Raw genomic sequence first — 24,278 nt, 5'->3', positions numbered from 1 at the left:
GTAGATGACTTTGTAGATGGTTCGTGTATGATTCTCATTTACTTCCCATCTTAATCCGTAAGTTCTACCCCTTGCTCTCCTCTTCACCTAGACCCTGAGATGCTCAAGAGTATTTCACAGCATAGTACCTTAATTCACATGTAATGATATAGTCTTCCACTGGCCCCTTTATAGTCTTAAAACTCATCCAAGTGCCAATGACAAAGAATTGTCCCATGTGGCAATATCGTATGCTGGAAAGGGTTACCAACTAAGAGTTAGGAGGATGGTAGCCTGAGTCAGAAGCCTGTTTTTGCCACTTACAACTGTATGGTCTTGGGTAGATTTCTTTACCTCTCTAGCCTCAGTTTCCATGTCTGTAAAATGGAGCTATTTCCCATGCCTGCTTCCATGGCTATTAAGAAGATCTGGTGTGATAAATTGCTAGATAAGTAATAGCTAACTGCAGCGAAGCCTGCCATATCAATTCTCCCTCTCTTACAAAACGAATAGACCTCGAACACTCAAGCTCCTGCTTAAAGCTTGAAGCGTAGGTGCGATGGCTGTGGCGGCCATCCAGTGATCACAGGTGAGAGGAAGGCCCAGAGAGTCACAGAGACCTGGCTTCTGCCTTCTCAAGCCTCCGGGCCAGTCCTGGGCCACCAACCTTCAGATTTCTTATTTGTTGAGAGAAAAAGAAACCCCAGAGTTTGAAGACACTGTTCGCTGTGATTTCTGTTATGTGCAAGTAGACTCAGTCTCTACCTGAGACGCTGAGCTCGGACGAGCTTGTGTTGGGTCCGGGGCACCTGGCAGGCGTTGTGCCCTGTGACCCCCAGGAGACTGAGGTGAAGCGAGATTAAGCAATGCACCCAGTGTCACATGGATCTGCCGGTGGCTGTCACGTACTCGTGGCGGCCTCCACAATGGATTCAGTTATTTAATTATTGTCAGAAATATGATACCAGGTCACACCCTAAACCAAAACATTTTTTTTTTCTGACCAACATCTCCCGACAGTTCTATAGCTCTGGTCAAGTTATCCTGATTGTGTTACCTGAGGTCCATTTTGCGGCTACTCTGTCTTACATCTGTGTCATCAGGAAGTTGCTTTCCCGAAAATCAGACGTTCTGTGTGTGGCATTTTCCCTTCATGCTAAGTCTTTCCCCAGTTGGTAAGTCTAGACTTTGTAAATGTTCCCATGTAAATAACTACAGATACGATCTATGATCTATGATCTTGAACTTTGGGGACTAGCTCATCAATTTTTGGGGATGTTAGAGTGAATTTTGAGCAAACTCTGGGAGATGGTGAGGGCCAGAGAAGCCTGGCAAGCTGCAGTCCCTGGGGTCGCGAAGAGTTGGACACGACTAGGCAACTGAACAACAAAGAGTGGATCCAAAACTGTTTGAGTGGTCCCTTAAGGATCCTCTACAAGGATATGATAATGATAAAATAATGGTTTTAAAACATTTTGTGAGTGCTAAGCATGTGCTAGGCATGATTCAAGTCACTTTACAACCACATTACTTACTCATTCTGTCCTCATAGCAACTCTGTGGCAGGTGATACAATAATCTCCATTTTTCAGGTGAGAAAACTGATGCTAATAAGTAACAGAAAAGGAATTTGAACTCTGGAAGGCTGACTCTAGAAATCCAGTTGTCCTCGATATCTGAAGGGGATTGGTTTCAGGACCCACGCAGATACAAAATCCAAGGATGCTCAAGACTCATATAAAATAGAGCAGTATTTGCATATAACCTATGCACATCCTCCAGTATACTTTATAGCATCTCTAGATTACTTATAATACTTCAGTTCAGTTCAGTTCAGTCACTCAGTCATGTCTGACTTTTTGTGACCCCATGAATCACAGCACGCCAGGCCTCCCTGTCCATCACCAACTCCCGGAGTCTACCCAAACCCATGTCCATCGAGTCGGTGATGCCATCCAGCCATCTCATCCTCTGTCATCCCCTTCTCCTCCTGCCCCCAATCCTTCCCAGCATTAGGGTCTTTTCCAATGAGTCAACTCTATGCATGAGGTGGCCAAATAGAGTGTAAATGTCATGTAAATAGTTGTAAACACAATTATGTAAATACTATGTAAATGGTTGCTGGCATGCAGCAAATTCAAGTTTTGCCTTTTAGAACTTTCTGGAATTGTTTTTAATATTCTTGATCTGAGATTGGTATAATCCACAGGTGCAGAATCCTTGGATATGGAGGGCCAGCTGTCTGTCCTGTCTAATAAGAGAGTATTCATTGATTATCAAAGCTTACACTCTATCTCTTAATTGGTAATATGGTATAGCCACACTTAACTCCCATTAGAAAACTCTCGCTTCATATTGTAATTGTGGTGCCAAGATAGAATATTCATTGGCAATTTTGTGAAGAATGTAAAGTGTATCTATATTTTTGGCTCACATCAGCATTATCATTTGGGTCCACATTACTTTGGTTCCATTTAGAACTGACTTTACTATGCTTTGTATGCATGCTGACGCTTCAGTCCTGTCCGACTCTGTCCAACCCTGTGGACTGTAGCATGCCAGACTCTTCTGTCTGTGGGATTCTCTGGGCAAGACTGCTAGAGTGGGTTGCCATGCCCTTCTCCAGAGAATCTTCCCCACCCAGGGATTGAATGCACATCTCCTGTGGCTCCTGCATTGCAGGTGAATTCTTTACTGCTGAGCCACCAGGGAAGCCCTTTGCTATGCTTTGGCATTTAGCTATTAGGTTGCGTTGAGGGTATGAGAAAGTTTTACAGTTCTTGTGTGTTTACTATAATGACCTTGTTGGAAATGTTTTCTGCTCCATCATATAATATCATTAGATAATAAACAGTCCAGCACAAACTGGCTAAAGCAAAATTGGAAATTACTGGCTCATGGAATTGAAAAGTCTAAATGTGCTTCAAGGATGGTTAGATCCATGCACAAAAGATGTCAGCAGGATTTACTTTCTCTCATTCCATCTTGACCCCATTCTCGGATAAGCTCTGCTCGAGATCTCTCAATAGCTTCAGCAGCACCTCCAGGACTCATGCTTTCTCATGTTCAAGTTCAGAATCTCTTTCCAGAAGTCCAGGTGGTCTGACTGGGTCCAGATTAGCTCTAATTAGGTCACATGCTTATCTCGGAACCAATCCCTGTAGCCAGGGGAATGCAGTGCATGCAATGGTCTTGTCTGAGTCACTATTCAACCTCTGGTCAAGGGGGAGGTTGGAGTCAAATCCAGAAGATGCATGGGTGAGTAGAAGATGGCCCCCCAGAGGAAAATTATGTTTAGTTTTCAGAGTAAAAGTGGATGGGCACCAGGCAGCAAAACCAGCACACTCTACTATGGCCCTCTTTACATATTTGTGGGAGAAACTCTGGTGGGATTTTATTTTATGGACTTTATGATTATTGTGCCTGATTATGTTCACCATATGGTAAGAAGGAGACTTGAGATTCTATTTGCTGATCATCTCCAATAACTGTCAAAGACCAATGGCATGCAGGCTGTAAGCTTTATTTCATATTCCTAATATTTAGGAACATTCTTACATTTCTTGCCTCATCTATTCATGTTTTCTTTTATAGTATATATTTTATAAACTGCTTTGAAATTCTTTTGGGAAGAGAAAGCATGTAAAGACCTTAAAATGTGATTTTTGAATATTGGGTATATTCAAACTGTCTAAATGTCTGAGCTAAGATTCCCAATATCTTCCCAGGAAAGATTAGCACGGTTATTAATATTATTCCTATTTATAACTTTATGAGAAAAAAAAATAGAGTGTATTTTAGTCTCTGCCTAGACCAATTATTCTCCACTTGTCTCACTGATAATTTTCTATAATTTTTAATCTTTTATGATTCAGTTTAACTATTAACTTTTCCCCCATGATTCCATCTTCTTCCATCACCAGATCCTCAAGGTCAAGGTCATCCCTTCACGCTCCTATTATTTGTTTGTCTCTGGAAAGAGCTCTCAGAGAGCAAGGCTGCCACACTCATGCCTATACCTCCAGCTCCTAGCATAGTACGGGAGTAAGTGCTCAGTAAAAGTTCATTGGGCTTTGCTGGTGGTCCAGTGGCTGAGAATTTGACTGCCAATGCAGGGGACATGAGTTTGATCCCTGGGCTGGGAAGACCCCACAAGCCACCGGGCAACTAAGCTCATGCACCACAACTACTAGGCCTGCATGCTACAACTACTGAAGCCCGGGCCCCTATAGCCCATGCTCCCCAACAAGAGAAGCCACTGCAGTGAAAAGTCCACACACCACAACAAAGAGTAGCTCCCTCTCGTTGCAACGAGAGAAAGCCAACTCGCATCAGAGAAAGCCAACTCGCATCAGCGAAGACCCATCACAAAGATAAGTAAATAAAGTTCATGAAAAAAAAGGAAGAAAGAAAGAAAGGTGGAAAAGAAGGAAGGGAGGGAGGGAGGGAAGAAGGGAGAAAATGATCTTTTAACCTAGAGAATGGTTTCATCACAAATGACTTTATGGATAAATATTGCCTGTGGTTAGTAGATGTGGTTAGCCATTTATCTGGCAGAAAGAAACCTTCCCCAATGCCACCAAAAGTTCTGATTAATTTCTTAATTTATATAGTAAAGGATTTATAACATAAGGATGAAGACCACAGAAGATAATCTTCCCCTTGGCGCCATATGCACACCCAGAGGCCCAAAGTTACTTTCTCAGTGTTTCTCAGGGTTGTTGCAACCCCCAAAGGGGCTCTTGAAAATGGCAGAGGGATGGAATCTCTGTATAGTGTTTGTTTGCCTATTAATAGAGGCTTTAAGGGTTTTTAGAAACCCTTAAGGGTTTTCTTGGGGAATCATTTAAGTTTCCCATTTACTGGTAAATATTTGTGGTAAAAACATTATTCTCTTTTATTTCAGAAGAAGTTAAAAAAAAAAAAGAACTTGAGAGCATTAGCAAAATAATGGGCACCCCAAACACAATCATTCATTTGAAGGTGTGTCTACCGTAAACACAAGCCTGAAGGCTGCTGTGCCTTCTCCTTGAACACTTTCTGCCTCAAGCTATGATCTTCAAAGATCTCAGAGAGTTGCACTTGCATTCTCTCTTCTTGTTCAGTTACACAGTAACTCTTTACAACCCCATGGACTGCAGAACGCCAGGCTTCCCTATCCTTCACCATCTCCTGGAGTTTGCTCAAACTCATGTCCATTAAGTCGGTGATGCCATCCAACCATCTCATCCCCTGTCATCCACTTCTCCTGCCTTGAATCTTTCCCAGCATCAGGTTCTTTTCCAATGAGTTGGCTCTTCGCATCAGGTGGCCAAAGAATTGGAACTTCAGCTTCAGCATCAGTCCTTCCAATGAATATTCAGGACTGATCTCCTTCAGGATGGACTGGTTGGATGTCCATGCACTTGCATGTTGTTTCTTACATTTTTATGATGCTGTTTCATCTATCTGAAGGTTTAGAGTGTAATGATACTATACAGATATCATGATAATGGGCCAACTGATACAGGTGAGAAATACTCGATTACTGTGAAGTTCTAGTTCTTTCCCACTGTTTAGTCAACATACATTTATAGCAGCTATTCATTTGGCTACTTTAACACATTATCTTGAAGTTATAAAATGGATCTTCATTTTGTTTTTTTAATTATTTTTTATTGGAGTATAGTTGCTTTATAATGTGTTAGTTTCTACTGCAGGGCAAAATGAATCAGCCACACATACACATATATCACTTCCCTTTTGGATTTCCTTCCTATTCAGCCCATTAAGTAGAGTTCCCTGTGCTATACAGTCTGTTCTCATTAATTATCTATTTTATATATAGTATTAATAGTGTATATGTGTCAACCCCAGTCTCCCAATTCCTCCCACCCCCCTCCCATTCTCCCATGGTATCCAACAAATCTTCATTTTAAAAAAACTTTAAAAAACAAGCCAGCTTGGGGTACCTGCTTATTTTCCCCAGCCAATAGATATCAGGAATGCGCTTATCTGACAGATCAGCTCCTACTATTCCTGCAAGGAAGGGCTTTATATAAACACCGCTTCAAAATCTCCCTTGGAAATAGCCTGTTCAACCCTCCTTACCCAATACAAACAAACAACAAAAACAACAAACTCCAGGCCCTCCTTTGCATATTTTTCTTCTAGTAAGTTGAATATTTGAAAAATGTGTCAAATAGCAACATTGCACACTTTGTCTGAAATGTGGACACCAAGGACCACCAATAACTGGTTATGGGAACAAGGGACACAGCACCATTTTCATAAGAAAGTTTCTTCAATGTGGGGGTTTTAGAGATCCTAGTTTTAGTGCTTACTTTTCAAAGGGGAAAAAAGCACTGAATGTCTCTCAGAATATATGGTCTAGGAAAGAGGGTCTATCTCAGCCCTAGCCCATTCTTATCAATTATAAGTTTTCAAGAAATATTTATTAGTTAATGTCAAGTGCTCATGTCACACACAAAGGTTTTTTTCCCAAGCCTTTTACTTTTCTTAGCTTTCTTAAATCAAAAAAATTATTTTCTTATTTCAGAAAAAAGTTTTCTATTTTACTTCTTTTAAAATTCAGAAGGCCAAGAAGGAGCTAGGACATCAGGCAGGGCAGGTGTGGAAGAAGGAAGGGCTGAAAGCTTAACAGGAGTTAGAGGGTGTTGTATGGAAAGAATGAGTTTGTGGTTTGAATTTTTCAGGTGGAATGATTTTCAGTCTTTGTGTTCATTAGGAAACAAGCCACTCTTCAGTGTAGACCATGTCTGCCTTTTGTTGTTGTAAAATGTAAGTCTCAGATTTCCCTGGTGGCTCAGACGGTAACACGTCTGCCTATAATGCGGGAGACCAGGGTTCAACTGATGGGTCGGTAAGATCTCTTGGAGAAGGAAATAGCAACCCAGTCCAGTGTTCTTGCCTGAAAAATTCCATGGACGGAGGAGCCTGGTAGGCTACAGTCCATGGGGTCGCAAAGAGTTGGACACGACTGAGTGACTTCACTTTTACTTTTGTGCTGTGTGTCCATACCCAGCACAGTGCCTGGCAGATAGCGGGTACTTACATATCTATTGAGTGATAAATAACGTAGGAGCTTTTGATTTTGAACTCTAAGGACCAGTACAATGATAGGAAATTTCCTCATTCCAGTTAATAAAACACTGAATGTGCATCAGGTATTAATAAAACATTTTAGGCACTTTCTCCATGCAGAAAGCTCAAGCTTCTGTGTTCTGGTTCAGCCCATTCTCCTAAGTAAGTCTGTAGGCACTCAGAGCCCAGACACAGAAGCACCTCCACCCAGCTCACCTCAAAGTACAGGTGGTGGAGTTGGCAGAGAGAAGACGACACCTTTAAAGGTGTCTAGGAGTGGATGGGCCTCTGGGAAGTTCCCAGGACAACATCCTCAATGGCAGAAACTAAGCTACTGTCCTTGGATGAAATCACCTACCTCAAAGAGAGTTAAGACCTTCACCATTGCTGCATTTGCCCATCTCTCCCTTTAAGTCATGTTGGCCAAGCATGTTGCTCCCATTTCCATAAAAATAAAGAAAGAAGGAATGGGGGGAAGGAAGGGGAGAGGGGGATGAGAGAGACAGGGAGGAAGGAAGGGAGGAAGAATGAATCTTTACAGTAAAAGCTTTTCCTAAATCTACTGTGGGCTTCCCTGGTGGTGCTAGTGGTAAAGAATCCACCTGCTAATGCAGGAGACGCAAGAGATGTGAATTCGATCTCTGGGTTGGGAAGATCTGGTGAAGACGGAAATGGCAACCTACTCTGGTATTCTTGACTGGGAAATCCCACAGACAAAGGAGCCTGGTGGGCTACAGTCCATGGGGTCGCAAACAGTCGGACACGACTGAGCATTCTCACACTGTTGGCCTCCGAAACACCAAGAGGACTCCGCACCTCTTTCTCTCATCCCTGTCTACTGCAGAAACCTCTGGCAGGAAGGAACGCTTTTCTCTGAAACCAGTTTACTTCACATTACCACGTTTCTCAATATTTGTTTCTATTAATAAGCAGACATAGGTTTGAAAGGCCTCCTTGTTTCAGGCATTTTTTTCCTCTTACCTTTTTGTTCTCTACCATTCTATCATCTGTTTTGCTTTTTTTTTAATCTAAAGAAAACCTCACAATGGCTTGGATAAATGACACTAATTTGTGTTTATAGTATCTCACTTCACTTAATGCTGTTCGGGGTTCTTACGGCTGTCTGACTTTCGGATGTGTGAAGGGATTGGACCTGGTTCTTGTAAAACTGGTTGTCAAATCCTACATTTTGTAGTGGTTCCAAGAATCACTGAATTTGAACAAATGTTCCCTGCAGTGTAAAATGTTTTATTGTCTATAAAATTTTTATGCTTGATAGATGTATCATATTCACTTCTACACTAGAGTTCAAAGACTATATGTTTTTAAAAATTTGTTTATTTTTGGCTGCGCTGTGTCTGCTTTGCTGTGTGTGAGGGCTTTCTCCAGCCACGGTGAGAAGACGTCTCACTATGGAGGCTTCTCTTGCTGTGGAGCGTGGGCTCTAGGGCACACGGGCTCAGCAGTTGTGGTGTATGGGCTTAGTTGCCCCACTGGGTGTGGAATCTTCCCGGACCAGGAATTGAACCCGTGTCCCTTGCTTTGACAAGGCGGATTCTTAACCACTGGACCACTGGGAAAGTCCATACTACACATTCTTTAGCTGACATAATCTTTCCAACACCCTGAAGATTTTCTAATTACCCCCCTTTTGTCAGCTGCAGGCCTGAGGCCCCAGGTAGCAAGGCAGTCAGTGACAGAGGGAAATCTCCAGTGAACCAGTGTATCTGATCCCTTTGATTTCCCTTCAAAGTAATTTATGACTTTACCAACGTCAAATGACTTAATGTGCAAAGACGTTTTACGTGATTACATACAATTACGTGATTACGTACAATTACGTGATTACGTATACATTTCCTTGTATATAAAAGATGTATACATATGGCTTAATGTTAAGCCAGGAACATAATTTTTAAAATGCAGAGCCTAGGAAAGATTAGGATAAGGCAAACCGGAGAAGGGCTTACAAATAAGCAGTCAAATGTTTAAGAATCAATCATGTGTAGAGATAAGATCCTTACCCTTAAGACGTTTACGAAAACAGAATAAAGATTCTCTAAGTGATGCTAGCACAAAGAGCTAGTGTCTTTATGCAAAATAGAAGGATCCGTAAAATGGCAAAATAAGGCATGAATTCATAAACATTCAAGTGTGCTCGGAGGGGTCAGGAAAATCACAGAAGTTTTCTAAAAAGTGCACAGTGAACATGCACATTGACAAGGAAGGGGAAGATTAGCCAAAGCAAAACTCAAAGTTAGAAAATTTCAAATTTCAGGGACTTCCCTACTGGTACAGGAGTTAAGATTCCAAGTTTCCACCCCAGGGGGCGGGGGTTTAATTCCTCCTTGTAGAGCTGAGATCACAGGGGTGGCCAAAAAAAAAAAAAAAAAAAATTCAAATGTCAACACCTGAGGAGGTCTTCACTTCCAAGATAGACTAACCATTTTATTCCAGCTTCTCCCCCAAGGGGAAGGGAAGGAACACTACCACATTCAACGTGACTCTTCATATCAGAAGTGGTGTGCTGGATCACTTGCAAGGGCTTAGGAAAGCTTGGCCATAGTTAACATTATAGGAATTTTGAGAGGCCACTGACAATATATCATCGGAAATTTGCAGTCTGCTGAGGTAGGAGTATTTACCACACGGAGATTGGCAATCACTACAAATCAGTCCTCCATGCCTACCCCATCCCCACGTTGTTAAACACAAACCAGCACACCTGGAAGATCAGCATTTTACAATCAGGGAGCTCTTAGGGTAGTTGTGTGTGAGGAGGAGAAAGGGGAGCCAGGGGATGGGGCAGGAGAAATGAGCAAGGAGTCAGAGGCGGACAAAGACAGGGTGGAGGGAACCACTTCGGAGAAGAGTGAGTGAGCGAGCTGGGCAGAGATGTGTCCAGAGGGGAGTAGAAGCACCTGCATTATCCCTTTAGGTGACAGTAGAGTTGCTGAGAACTTTGCATTATGTGAGTGATGAATTAAGTTGTTGTTGTTTTTAATCTGGTTATATTCTGCCCCACTCCTGATATTTTTATGAAGGTAGAAGTATTGTGGCGTTGCTGTATGGTCTGACCACTTGTTTCTCTGCTCGCTGGAGCAGATCTAGAACAATTCTTCAAGGATTTTGGCCCTGCCTGCAGATGCTCCTGCTGCTCACCTCGGCATCAAGGATGCGATATGGGATTTGAAGGAATATGGAGATGCTGGCTGGCTGCCTAGTGCCTGTCCTCTCCTGTGACAAGGGAATGTGAGCTCCCTGTGGGGCAACTGATAGAAAGCAATGTTTCTTTGCCTCAAACAAAGAGTTGGGTTTAGCAAGGTGCTCTTTTTTTCTTTTTTAATTCTGATGGTCTCTCTATATTTTAAAAACACTTATTTATTTGGCTGAGCCGGGTCTTGGTTGTGGCACACAGGATCTCTGATACTCGTTGCAGCATGTGAACCCTTAGTTGTGACTTATGGGATCTAGTTCCATGACCAGGGATCAAACCCCTGCTCCCTGCACTGGGACCACTGGACCATCAGGGACGTCCCATAGCAAGGTCTTCTTACTTCTGGTTAAAACAGTGAAGACATCAGCTTGTCCTGCTAAAGAGACTGAGCTAGGCTTGGCCAACTGACCCTGTCCTCACAAGAGGGCCACTTTCCCCTTTATTGAACACAGAAGGGTCACCGTGGGCAAGGAGAGAGCGGCTGAGTCTACGGCCATACCACCCTGAACGCGCCCGATCTCATCTGATCTCGGAAGCTAAGCAGGGTAGGGCCTGGTTAGTACTTGGATGGGAGAGAGTGGCTGAGGATACAGACACTGGGGTTTGTAGACAGTGGCTCTGAGAAGGCAGAACTTCCCCCTGAGACAGAGGAGAGAGGCAGCAGATGGATTTAAAAGCTGAGATCTCAGAAACAGATGGACACTGAGAGAGGACTCGAGAGAGATCAGGTGGGAGGGAGAAGTACCCATGGGGACACCCTTCCCTCTGGAGGTCCAAGGTTCAAGGATGAAGTCCACTGGTTTGTTCTTCCTACACTGAGTGGGCTCTTCTTTTGAGATCTGTCAGCTCTTCTGAAGAAAACTCATCGTAATTCACTGTGTGTTTGGAAAGAGACCACTGATGTGGCAGGAGGGACTTGGGGGAAGGACAGAGATTATCCTCTCATTTTGCAGGAACACACACCCACACACACACCCAATCAGCAGCTGCAGAGACCCCAGGCTGGCTCAGCAGAGAAGGCTCTTTGAGAGACCAGGCAGTGAGGCTGAGTTCCTTCTACCTACCTTACCAACGATTAACTGGTTCCCTTTTTAAGAAGGGGTCTTGCCACAAGATAGGGCTTTTTTAAAAATGGCTTCCCCAGTGGCTCAATGGTAAAGAATCTGCCTGCCAACCTTGGGTTGGAAAGATCCCCTGGAGGAGAAAGTGGCAACCTGCTCTATTATTCTTGCCTGGAGAATCCCACGGAGAAGGAACCTGGCAGGCTACAGTCCAGGGGCTCCTAAAGAGTTGGACAAAACTTAGGAACTGAGCACTTGCTACAAACGAAGTTACCATTGTGTCTATTTTATTTCGTTCAAGCCCTAGTACAGGTCAACCTCACTTTGCAAACACCAGCTTTGCCCACTTCCTCATCAGTGGGTTTAATAGTTGTGGCAGTAATCCAATAAACAGATGAGAGCTTTCAAATGGTACTTACTTCTCCTACTGCCAATAACCATCTTGGCTTCGCTCATGGAGCCAAAAATATCCTTCATATAAGCCACAAGGAGACTGTTGGCCTGGGTTAGAACCAAAATCAACTCCCAAGGACTACAGTATTTATACTACTAAGAGCTAATAAGTGACTCGGTCAACAATCTCTCTGCGCTCAATCCGAGATGTCTCGCACACCACTCTGCATCTGAGCAATGAATGAACCGTGTGGCTATACCAATGCCTGCCTTTTCAACTCTCGGGTTCTGCTAAATTTCCAGAGAAATAGAATCAGAAGATCTGATTTTACATTTCAGTACCTTGAACTTCGTGAGAATTTTCAAAAAGCATTATAATATTCAACGGTAATTTATGCAGATAAGTAAATGGATGCTTTTAAAGAATGTGTAAAGTTTGCGCTATCTTTTGGTGAACGTGATTAGTGTTTCTTGCAGAGGATTTGTGGGAGAATTAACATATAGGCAAACAGAATGTTTTTCCTTTCCTGTGTGTAAGAATGCCTGTGTGTGGGCTTCCATATCTTAACAAAATAAACTTCACTCTGTTCCCCTCTCTGATTACACCCCAGCAGGTGAGGCCCTGGTTAACTGATTTCCCCTGAGGGTGGGCCTTGTTAAGAAGAACAGACCTTACTGGCATATTTTAAAATGGTTCCTTTCCCCATCTCCCTGCTGGAAATGTGAGATGATTTTTCTTCAATATGTGCTGTGGGAAGTTGGTCAACTTCTTGTAGGTAAATCTCAAAATATTGTGGGGATGAGAAATCACTGACGGTCCAGTTGTTAAGGCTCCACACTCTCACTACCGTGGGCACAGGTTCAATCCCTGGTCAGGGAACAAAGATTCCACAAGCTGTGCCATGCAGCCAATATAAATATATTATATATATGTTGTTTAGTTGTTAAGTCATATCCGACTCTGTGACTCCATGGACTGCAGCACGCCAGCCTTCCCTGTCCTTCACCATCTCCTGGAGTTTGCTCAAATTCATGTGCATTGAGTCAGTGATGCCATCCAACCATCTCATCCACTGTTGTCCCTTTCTCCTCTGCCCTCAATTTTCACATATATGAATATGTGAAATATGTATTTCATATAAACTATATATATATATACATATATATATATATATAGTGAGGCCCTGTTATGACTGGGTTCCCTGAAGTTTTTTAAAATTCTATTGAAAAGTAACTGACAATGCTGTGTTAATTTCTGCTCTATAGCAAAATGACTCTGTTATATATACATTCTTTTCCATTATGATTTATCACAGGATATTGAATATAGTTCCTGTGCTCTATCGTAGGACCTTATTCTTTATCCATCCTATATATACTAGTTTACATCTGCTCGTCCCATACTCCAAATCTTTCCATTCCCCACCCCCTCTCTACCTTGGCAAGCTCAAGTCTGTTCTCTTTGTCTGTGAGTCTGCTTCTGTCTCACAGATGTGTCCATTTGTGTCATGTTTTAGATTCCACATGTAAGTGATATCATATGATATTTGTCTTTCTCTTTCTGACTTCACTCAGTATGATAATCTCCAGGTCCATTCATGTTGCTGCAAATGGCATTATTTAATTTAAAGACTGAGTAATATTCCACGGCATATATGTGCCACATCTTCTTTATCCATACGTCAATGGACATTTAGATTGTTTCCACGTCTTGGCTGTTGTGACTAATGCTATGAACACACCCCTGGAGTATTTAACACTCAGATTTGTCTGTTCCGAGCCTCCAGGAATTGCCAGCAACAGTTCTCGTTCTCCTTCCAGAGCACAGATTCCACTTGGCTTCTCCTTAAGGAATATCTATTGAGAATCTGGAGTTGGACCTTATGGGTCCCATGAGAATTCAATTAACTAATAATAAGGAGGGGCAGAGGATGCTATGATGCTAGGAGATGAGAGCTTCAGTGTGAGTTCCAAAGAAGTACTTGCCTCAGACCTTGACTTTGACCTTTTAGATCATTTCTCAGGAAGAGCCTGACTCCATAACTCTTCCAGTGCTCTAAAGAGTTCTAACAAAGAATCTCTGCTTTTGTTTGATTACATCTAGAAGCTAATAGGTCATAACATTTTCTCTTGGTTGGCTTTTAAAAATCAGCTTTATTCTGTTTCTCTCTTTGGGTTTTGAATATGTTCAAGTGTAATATCGTCTCAATTTAAGTTTGACATTATTTTGAGACATCCCTTTTCATTCTCCAGTTTTGTTCTGACTTCCTTTGTCTAGGATTCATTCAGTGGCCTGCTTTCTTTTGAGAGAGCGATGTTTAGCAACTACTCTTGCGCTGCAAAAATGCAGAACAAGTTTTAAACACTTGGGTTTCCCGGCTGGCACAGATCCCTTGTCTTGTTACATAAAGGAGCCCCCTTACCTCTTTGAAATTCCGGGGAAATATTTGTGTTGAAGTTTCTCTGTTCTAGGGTTATTGGGGAAGGTAAATATGGATGGTAGTTGCTATGCAGTCCAAAGATGATGCAAACAGCAGTTTCATTTACAGGGAGCAGGACCGTGTGTGCAGAGAGGGGGGGGGGGAGGGGCAGGCCCGCCGCCCTCGTTGTGTGGCTGCTCTGCCCTTTGCAGAATCACAGCTCACTTCCTGCCAGGGCTGTGGTGGCTGGCACGGAACTCTGGCATCAAGACCAGTGGCCCTTTTCCCTTAAATCGAGCCGCACCACTTCAGATTTCTGGCACACGTTTTCAAGGTCTCCTCTTGCTGTTGGTCTCAGGGCTACTTTGCCCTAGGAGTCTGCCATCTAAAATAGAGGCTTGACATAAAAAAGAACAAAGTGTTGCCATCTGCAGCGGTGTGGAGGGACTTGGAGGGCATCACGCTAAGTGAAAATAACTCAGATGGAGAAAGACAAATGCTGTATGATATCATTTGTATGTGTAATATAAGAAGTACAGCAAACTAACGAATGCAACAAACAAGAAGCATTCTCACAGATACAGAGAACAAACTAGTATTTACCAGCGAGGAGGGGTGGGGGGAAGGGGCAAGAGAGGGGTAGAGGATTGAGAGGCACAAACTCTATAAGGATACACTGTACAACACAGGGGATATAGCCAATATTTTATAATAACTATAAATGGAGTATAACCTCTAAGAACTTTGAATCACTACATTGTATACCTGTAACTCATATCATATTGTACATCAACGACATGTACTTCAATAAAAATAAGCAAATAAAAAAGAGGCTTGATCCTGCCCCATGGTAAAAAGCAATATTCAACCTAAACAGAAATTAAATGTTGCCATCAAGTGAATTAGTAATTATTAATATGCTAAGTAATAATTCATATGATAAACTGGTTAATTACACAATTCATTGTCAGTGCTTGGTATTGACCCATTTAATCCTCACAGCCACCCTATAAGATGGGAACCATTGTTAACTCTGTTTTATCAGATGAGGAGACTAGAACAAGGAGAGATGGAGAAATTTGTAGAAGTCCCACAGTCAGAGGTCTTCCTTGATGGTCCAGGAGCCTCCTCGATCCCAATGCCTGGGGCATAGTTTTGATCCCTGGTCAGAGAACTAAGATCTCATTTGTCCCATGGCATGGCCAAACAAAACAAAATAAAAACAACCGACAGTCAGGAAGCAGAGGGGCAGCTGGCGTGGAATTGGAGTGTCTGTTTTCCAGCTCAGGTGGTCTGCCTTCAGAGCCTGCCCTGGAGTGATTGTCCTAAGGTTTATCCCATGCAACATACTACAGATGGGAAGAACAAAAACGGGTGTTATTACGGACTCAATGTGTCCTCGCAAAACCACACATTGAAGCCCAAGCCCTCAGTGTGATGGAGCTTGGAGAGGGGCCTTTGGGAGGGAATTAGGTTTAGGTGAGGTTGGCTTCCTCTCCCGCTGCCAAGGGAGGACACAGCAGGAACTCAAGCTGCCAGCACCTTGAACCTGAACTTCCCAACCTCCTGAATTGTGGGAGATAAATGTCTGTTGTTTAAACCTTTTTTTTTTTTAATAGCAGCTTCAGCTGACTTAATACAGAGGGGTGTGTGTGCTTAGTCACTCAGTCGTGTCCGACTTTTGCGTCCCCATGGACTGTAGCCTGCCAGACTCCTGTCCATGAGCTTCTCCAGGCAAGAATACTGGAGTGGATAGCCATTCCCTTCTCTAGAAGATCTTCCTGACCCAGAGATCGAACTGCAATTTGCCTGCTTTGCAGGTGGATTCTTCACTGTCTGAGCCCCCAGGGAAGCCCTCAGTACAGGGGAGGGTGCTCTTCAATCACATCAATTTGGACAAGGCTCAGTTTATTCCCTCCCTATCTTAAAGGACTCACAATGTCTATCAGCAGATCAAAGGCTGTGAAGAATTCTGCAGTTTAAGGAAAGGTATTTAAATTTGTTTAACTAATGGCTTCTCAAGATTTTTGACTATGGAACACCCCTGACACTCATGAATCTTTCACAGAACACACTTGAAAGGGGCCGCAGGTGAGACTGTGTTTCTGTTTCCAGGTGGGAGTCAGAAGCTTGGGGGAGGCTTGGCAGGTGAGCCCAAGAGGGGCAAAGCAATGCGGGCAGAGCAGAGGGTTGTTTCCAGGAGGATGTTGAGACTTGCTTCAGGGAGAAGAACCGGATGCTCCAGAACTTGGGGAAGATGTACCATAAAGAAGAGGGTCTTGGAGTAAATCTGGTGAAAACTAACTGTCAAGGGAAAAGAATAGGGCCTGCCCTGCACAGAGGACTCGAAAACAGAAAGGATATTCCAGTGTCGTATTAATTTGAATACAGGAGGAGAGGATAACAAATCTCTTAGAATTACTGTGACCGTCTGCTGGAAAGTGTTATATTAATACATGCTTCCCCTTGGAAATATAATCCAGGCTGATTTCCTAAAGCTGTCTTCACTTCTCTCTAGGAAATTACAAGATGTGAGATCAAATGGAAGACCCAGCTGAGCAAGAGAACAAGATCTTGGTGAGACATAGTGGGACCCGATAAATCTTTGCTGAATATATTTCAAGGATAGCCAAGGGGAGGGTTAATTGCACAATTTGGGTTTTGTGCAAATAAAATATCTGCACTAAATATTTCATTAAATATTGGCATGTATTTCATAAGTAGAAAATACTTCCATGAAAATGAAGTGTTTATTATTGAGTAGTTAGAGATATTTTAAATAGTTCATGCTTATTGCAGGATAGGGATGGAGGGAAGAAGAGGAGATCTTTGGGAGAAAGATGGCAAATTGCACAGAAAACCATCACATTGCTGTGTAATTTTATAGTGACATTTCAGTCTGTTAGCTGAGGGGGCTTGACTAGATGGCCTTAAAGACTCCATCCAAATCTCACATCCTGACTCCTTGTTCTTCTCAATAGGATGGAGCAAGTTTGGAAAAGAAATTGTTTTATTCCGAGGTAGGAGCACTTAATACAGTTCAGACAGTATGTTTATAATGGGTATTTAACACAGATCAACTGTACAAACAGATTCAATGATTTTTTTTCTTAAGCAGAAGACTATGAAGATATAAGGGCCTCCATTATTTAACACTTAGACTGTTGATACAGTAAAGGTAAGCCTCAATATAGAGAAATGGGCTCCCTATGTTCTCTGTTTTGTTTTTTTTAATTGAAATTTGTTTAACAGCAATAATTTTTTCTTGGAATTGGAAAATTTTGAGTTTTATCTCATGTTACACAGAGAAATCACGCTGCTTTCAATTTTTGTGATCTTACATTCACCTGTAATTAGAAATTGCATATAACTTTTTCTCTTGTGTAAATGTGTAAACCAAGTTAGTAAATGTCATGATTTTAGTGCCATCTACTGGTGAAATGTAGTAGCAAGCCATCTATTGCGTGCAAGACGCTGAGCTACTGAGGGGACAGGGAAAGGGGAAAAGGACAGATTAGACAGTGATTATATGTTTAAGAACTGGGCTGAATCTGCTATGAGACAGTCAGAGATTCAAACATGGAAAGGTATTTGATATTAAAGAATTATTACTAATTATTTTCAGATGTGATGTTGATGTCATGGTTATGTTAAAGCCTTCTTATTTTTGGGGCCAAGTCTGGTCCACTATCTGTTTATTATGGTCTGTGAGGTAAGAACAGTTTTTACAATTTTAAGAGGTTGAAAGCATCCAAAGAAGAATATTTAGTGTCATAGGAAAATTATATGAAATTCAAGTTTCAGGGTCCAGAATAAGGTTTCGTTGGAGCACAGCCCTACTCACTCATTCACATTTGCCCAAGGCCAAGTCTGTCTTGGCAACAGAGCTGAGAAGTTGCAGCGATCCGGGGGCCACAAAGCCTGGAAATGTACTTCCTGGTCCTTTACAGAAACGCTCCGCACACCCTGCCCCAGGGCTCTGCTGTTCTAAACGTGGCCCGTGGACCAGCAGCGTCAACTTGGCCTGAGAGGCTCTTAGGAAGACAGACTCCTAGTCTCTGCTTCAGACCTACTGACTCAGAATCTCCGGATCCCAGGTGGGTCCTGCTCATGTTACAGTTTGAGAAGCCCTGGTGTACCTGTGTTAGCTTGATTTATAACTTCTGAATGTTTAAGCAAATAGTATGGACTTCATTTATACCCTGGGGTCACAGATATGAGTGGCAGGTCTGTTAAATGCTTCTCAAAGTGTGCTCAGAGGACCCCCTGTGTCAGAACTGCACTGTTTGGTAAAAATTCAAATTCCCAGGCCCCACTTGAGTGGCCCCCTGGATCAGATCTTTGGGGCTGGAGCCTAGGACTCTGCATTCTGACCCCTCCCCTGGTGACTCTGATTCATAGCAGAGCTATAGGAGCACTTGTAATGGGGGTCGGGGTGGGGTGGCGTGGAGGGGAGCTGACCTGAGGGGCAGGAAGCATCAGGAGAAGAGAGGGAGGGCCCAGGTCAGAGGAGGGTGCTGACCACGAGCTCACACCTTCCTGCTTCTCTCATGATTCTCCTCACAACCTGGCCTGACCCCACCCCCGGGAGCTGGCTGCAGGGAGAAGCTGCCAGAATGAGGCAAGGGTGTCCTCTTGCCGACCATGGGGTTCTCAGGGGCTGCCCTGCAGAAGGAAGGGCCCAAGTCAGGGGGCAGTAGGAGCAAAGGGGCTGTGGGCGCCTGGAGGAACCACACCCACCTGGGGGGTGAGGCTGAAGCCGCTGAGCAGGTCTTTGGGCAGGGAGACCTCCTGGTCCTACTGGGACACGGGAGGAGCGGGGACAGACTGTGTGGCTCCACCGGGGTCAGAGTCGTCTGTCAGTTAGGAGTCGAATGACCTTGAGCAATTTCCTTAAGCTCCGTAGGCTTGTTTCCTTGTCTGTTGAGATGGGAATCCTAACACCCTCTAAGCTTTTGGTACAATTAAACGTGATAAGTTAAAACACAACCTTGCAATGCAGAGCAGAATAAGGGGCAGCTGCTGCGTACTGTGAAGCCTGTCACCTTACACCTCTGCACTTCTGACGCTTGATATCATAGGCAGTTGTCACTGGCTGATAAGACCAATTTCCTCAAACCCCAGGCACAGGAAGGCTCCGGTTACAGGCATGTGCCGGACCCGCGCTTGGCCAGTGACCTGGAGCTCCCCGAGCTTCTCTGCGCAGGAGCAACTCCTGAAGAGACTGCCGAGCCGCTCATCCTGTAAGGTTCCCAGGATTTCCCTCCCAGCAAGCCACACCTTGGGACTCAGACTCAGGTTTGTGATGAATTAAGGCGGGGCTTGCATGAAACCTCCAGGGACAGCGGCGCCATACTGAAAACCACCACCAGGGGGCAGCAGAATCCAGGCGTCCAGGTGAGGAGCGCGAAAAGCCACGGAAGGCCTACACCGCAGGCAAGAGGGGTGGGGGTCTCTAAATTTGCCTCACCCTCGTCGTTCACCCCACCCTCCACACACAGAAACGCGCGCTCCGGCTCCTGCAGAATCACCTGACCTGTTTGCTCTGTTTCCTCGTCCAGGTACGGTCCTTTATGTCTTAAATATGGCAAAGGTCAGCGGTTTGCAAACTTGGCTGCAAATTTGAATCACAAGGGGAGCTCGGTAAAATCCCAGGGCTGGAGCGTCATCTCAGTTAAATCAGAATCTCGGGGGAGGGGAGGCAGGAGTCAACACTTTTTATTAATAAAACCACACAGGTAATTCCACCCTGCAGCCAAGTGAGAACCACGGTTGGAAGCAATAGATCTCATTTCTTCCCAAATGGCAGCTGCTTTCATTGCTAGAGGCCTCCTCCAAGAAGCCTTCCTAACTTGTCACATTTCTTCTCCCCCATCTGTCCATTCATTTGTCTGTAGTCGGGGCCAGTGCTTTCCATATTTGAATGTGCCTGTGGGTCACCCGAGCTTCCCAGGTGGCCCAGTGGTAAAGAGTCTGCCTGCCAATGCAGGCCTGCAAGGTTTGATCTCTGGGAAGATCCCCTGGAGGAGGAAATGACAATCCACCCCAGTATTCTCGCCTGGAGAATCCCATGGACAGAGGAGCCTGGCAGGCTGCAGTCACACAGAGTTGGACACGACTGAAGCGACTCAGCATGCACGCACGTTATGGGTTAAATTGTGTCTCCCACCCCCAAATTCATACATAGAATTCCTCATCCTCAGTCCTTCAGAATGGGACTGGGAGTTGTTGCAGGTGTAATTAAAAGGAGGTCACTAGGGCAGCCCTAATCCAGCTTGGCTGACTTCTGTCCTTATGAAAGGGGGGCATTTGGACATTGGGGGAACACCAGGTGAAGAGAAGGGCAGAGATAATGGTGTCTTGTCTCCAAGCCAAAGAACACCAGAGATTGTCACCAAATCACCAGAAACTAGGAGAGACACAGATCATCACAGACCTCAGAGGGAGCCCCCCCACCACAACATCTAGACCTTGATTTTGGACTTTTGGCCTCCAGAATGGTGAGAGATTGAATTTCTACTGTTTAAGCCACCCAGTCCATGGAGCTTGTCATGGCAGCTCCAGGAAACCCTGCAGCTCCCAGAAGAGCAAGCTGGTCCCCGCTGAGGTCCAGATGCTCTTCTTTCTCACCTCTCGCTTCTCCCATCAGGGGGCTTCCCGAGCCACTTGGACGTCCCCTGGCCCCGTCCTCATCTGTAGAGGGTGCAGGAGGCAGGGAGCAAGGGGGCCCTTAAGCCCTGGCCCTGAGCTGCTGCCGCCCCGTCTAAGCTGTGGGACATAGCCAGTGACTCCTACACTCCTGCTCACACTGTGAGATGCTGGTGTGGGTATGTCCTTAGCCGCTTAGCAGGTCCAGTTCACCCCGGGCAAGCCCAAAGCCAGGGGATCTGTGAGGTTTAACACTCCTCACCAAGACGCTGATCTGTGCTAACGTGTCCCTGGGATCCATCAGCCTCATCCTTTTATCTCCTGCCTGAGCTCAGGATCATGGTCTCATCTGTTCCACTCATCAGCTTCTAGACAAGTCTGTCCCCACCCCTCCCCACCCCCACCTTTATCCCTCAATCACCAGAACCATCCTCCCAAAAGGCAGATCCCATCAGTTCACCCCCCACAGGACCCTTTATCTGATGCCTCCTCCATCCCTGGTCACTTTCTATGGACTATCTCCCCCTTCCGCCACCAGTTCCACTGAGACGCGGTCCATGGGTCTCCTGCCCTTTCTGTGAATGTGGCTCCTTCTTCCTAGTCTCACGTCCACTCCCTCCCTGGGTGCAGGAAGCCCAGGCGGAGCTGCTCTCAGCTCCCCAGGACTGTGGGGCAGGGCAGTCCTCTTCAATGAGCTCACCACAGCCTCTTCTAACCCCCCAGGAGAGCCTTGTTTTACTGCCTTTGTGTTAGCTACTTCCTTTGTATTTCTGTTTCCTCCCCTAGAGGGCGAGCCCCTGGGGGGCAGGGATTTGTGTCCTCCAAAGCTGAACAGCTGGCTCTGAGCAGCGCTTGGGCAGTTTTTGTGGAAGGAGTACATCAGTGATTCTCAGAGTGTGGTCCCTGGACCACCAGCAGCAGCATCACCTGGGAACTTGCCACAAATACAGATTTCCTGCCCTTCCCCAGACCTGCTGAGTCAGGCACCAGAGGTGGAGCCCAGGTTTCACAAACCTTCCAGGTGATTCTAACGCACACTCAAGTTGGAGATCAGCTGAATCTAAAAAACGAGAACTTCAGGAAATAGGATGTGAAGGGAACTTGCTCTTAGTATTCAGCCTCGACTCAGCCATCAGAGGGTGGTGCCTGGTTGACAGAAGAGCTCTTCCCTGTCCCTGGCACTTGGGGTCACGGGGTATTGCAGCCGCAGGGGATGCCCACGGCCCCTCTCTTCCTCAGCCCTTGTTATATCGTCGTATTGTGGTGCATCCCTTCCCCAGGGTGTTGTTAATATACATGAAGATCTCAGGTGTGTCCTGAGCAGAAACCCAATGCCCAGGGAGCCCTGGATTCTAAACACCATGGTCGGTGCAGTCAGCCTCCATTGTGAGGTGCCACCTTTCTCATCCACACTCTGAAGTTAAAAATACTTTATCAAAAACAAAAGTCCCACCCCCCTAAATAAAAAACCACCCATCACATCAAAACTCATAGATATAGAGAGCAAATTGGTAGTTGAAGATATGGTGGGTGGTATGAAATGGTTGAAGGTAGTAAAAAGATACAAACTTCCAATTATAAAATAAGTCATGGGGGTGTAACATACAGTATGGTGACGTAGTCAATAACACTGTATTGTGTATTTGAAAGTTGCTAAGAGTAGATCTTAAAAGTGGTGATGGATGTTAGCTAGACTTATTGTGGAAATCATTTTGCAGTATATCCAAGTATCAAATCATTATGTTGTACACCTGAAACGAATGTTTTATGTCAATTATACCTCAATTGAAAAGCACTGTCAAATAAGTTAGAATGTTATTTATTGCCTTAAAGTTTTGATTTGACTGTAGAGATGTGTCTCTTCTAAAGTTTAATCTAAAAGTGTTAATGGGGTAGGTTTTTTGTTTTGTTTTGTGTTTTTATTCCTTAATTTTTGTCTCTGGGCTCTTGGATGTATTTGTTGTGGTTAATATTTGGTGTTTTAAAAAGACAGAACATAGTTTCATGAGTTTATGGGGGGTTGTGTGTTATTACTGCTTTTCTCCAGGCCCAATATCGTGTCTGCCCCTAATTGGTGCTGAGCAAAGGTTGGACTTTAACTACTCAGTGAAAAACCCTGACAGGGTGCGTAAGAAGCTGCGGAAGGACTCCTTTAGGAGTGAAGACTGTGTGCATAGAAGGGATTGGGACGATCTCCTGGAGGAGGGCATGGCAACCCACTCCAGTACTCTTGCCTGGAGAATCCCATGGACAGAGGTGCCTGGTGGTCTACAGTCCATGGGGTTGCAAAGAGTCAGACACGACTGAAGTGGCTTAGCACACAGGCATGTAGCCCGTCAGAGGGTGAGGGGACAGGCCTCCACCTCCTGAGTCCTGCCTCCTCTCCTGCTTCATCTCCAGACTTTCTCTCTCTCCAGCCTGAGCTCCAGTGTATCTTTAATCCCTGTCAGTTCCTCGAATCCACCAACCTCTCCTTTGTTCTGACCTTTGGGCCTGTCTTTCCTCTGCTTGGAAACCCTCCTCTGTCTTTTACTGACTCTTACTCTCCTCTCAGGTCACAGGTGAAACATAGCTCTGCCCAGCAGGAGGCCTCCTCTTCTGTGACGTGAGCACCCCCACCCCCGACTCTCCTGCCTCAGCTCCTTTCTCATCTGCTTCCTCCTTCAGCCTGGAAGAGCAGCAGCTGTGTCTCTTCCAGGGATCTCAGCACGTGTCTGGGAGCCTGGGCACAGGAGGGCTCAGTACTTGGTGGGTGATTTTGAAAGCACCCAGGTGGTAGATGAACAACTTTCCAAGTCCCAAATGTGTCCACTTGCTTCTCTTTTCCCCTTGGATTAGGACTTAGATGCTAATAAACTTCAGATGTGTGCAGGGAGGTATCAGAGTGAGGACATGTGTATGATTTAAATAGAAGTCAACTTGAGAGAGAAGGAAGGAAAGAACTTGCTAGATCAGGAAGAGCCTGGCCGACAGCCAGTTGCTGTGATTTGCACAAAGCCTGTCCTGTGTGTGTGAAGGGGGCTCCCAGAATGATCCTGCCATGGAGACATTCCCCCAGGGCTCACTCTGGCTGGTTCTCTGATATGTTGAGTCTCTGAGGTCAAGGCTGTGAGTGGAAACTGAACTTGAGTGAAACACAAGTTGTGTCTTTGTATAAATAGTTTCTACTCTCCAACCCAAATAAGCCACTTTACCAGACACATTGCACAAGTTATAGTGTCCGAATCTCTCATCCATTCTCAGGGTTATAAAGGACGTGGTTATCGCTGAGTCCCATCACTCAACCTCTGCAGAAATGCCCTCTGCAGGTTCTGATGATAACTCACAGCCTTCTGTCCCCCACTTCACTAACTTACAAGGCAGCCAGTTCCACAGTTGGAGAGTTCTGGTTATTGGAAAATCTCCTTTAGCCCAGTACGTGGTTGTGATTTATTGAATTAGATAAACACAGACAACATTTACAACCAGGACAGTAGA

The 24,278-nt window shown here is 44.7% G+C and overlaps 1 protein-coding gene and 1 pseudogene across 1 annotated transcript in view; one reads left to right on the top strand and one right to left on the bottom strand.

Moving 5' to 3' along the window:
• The window catches only part of CLDN10 (claudin 10), a 91,829-nt gene that overhangs the window by 44,528 nt on the left and 23,023 nt on the right, over positions 1–24,278 (bottom strand). The window lies entirely within an intron of this gene.
• Positions 10,765–10,891, top strand: LOC122687159 (annotated as a pseudogene).

This window comes from Cervus elaphus, chromosome 30, assembly GCF_910594005.1.
Source record: "Cervus elaphus chromosome 30, mCerEla1.1, whole genome shotgun sequence".
Classification (NCBI taxonomy): Eukaryota; Metazoa; Chordata; class Mammalia; order Artiodactyla; family Cervidae; genus Cervus; species Cervus elaphus.
The sequence above is the reverse complement of the archived record's forward strand: the minus strand, read 5'-3'. Positions and strand labels throughout refer to the sequence as shown.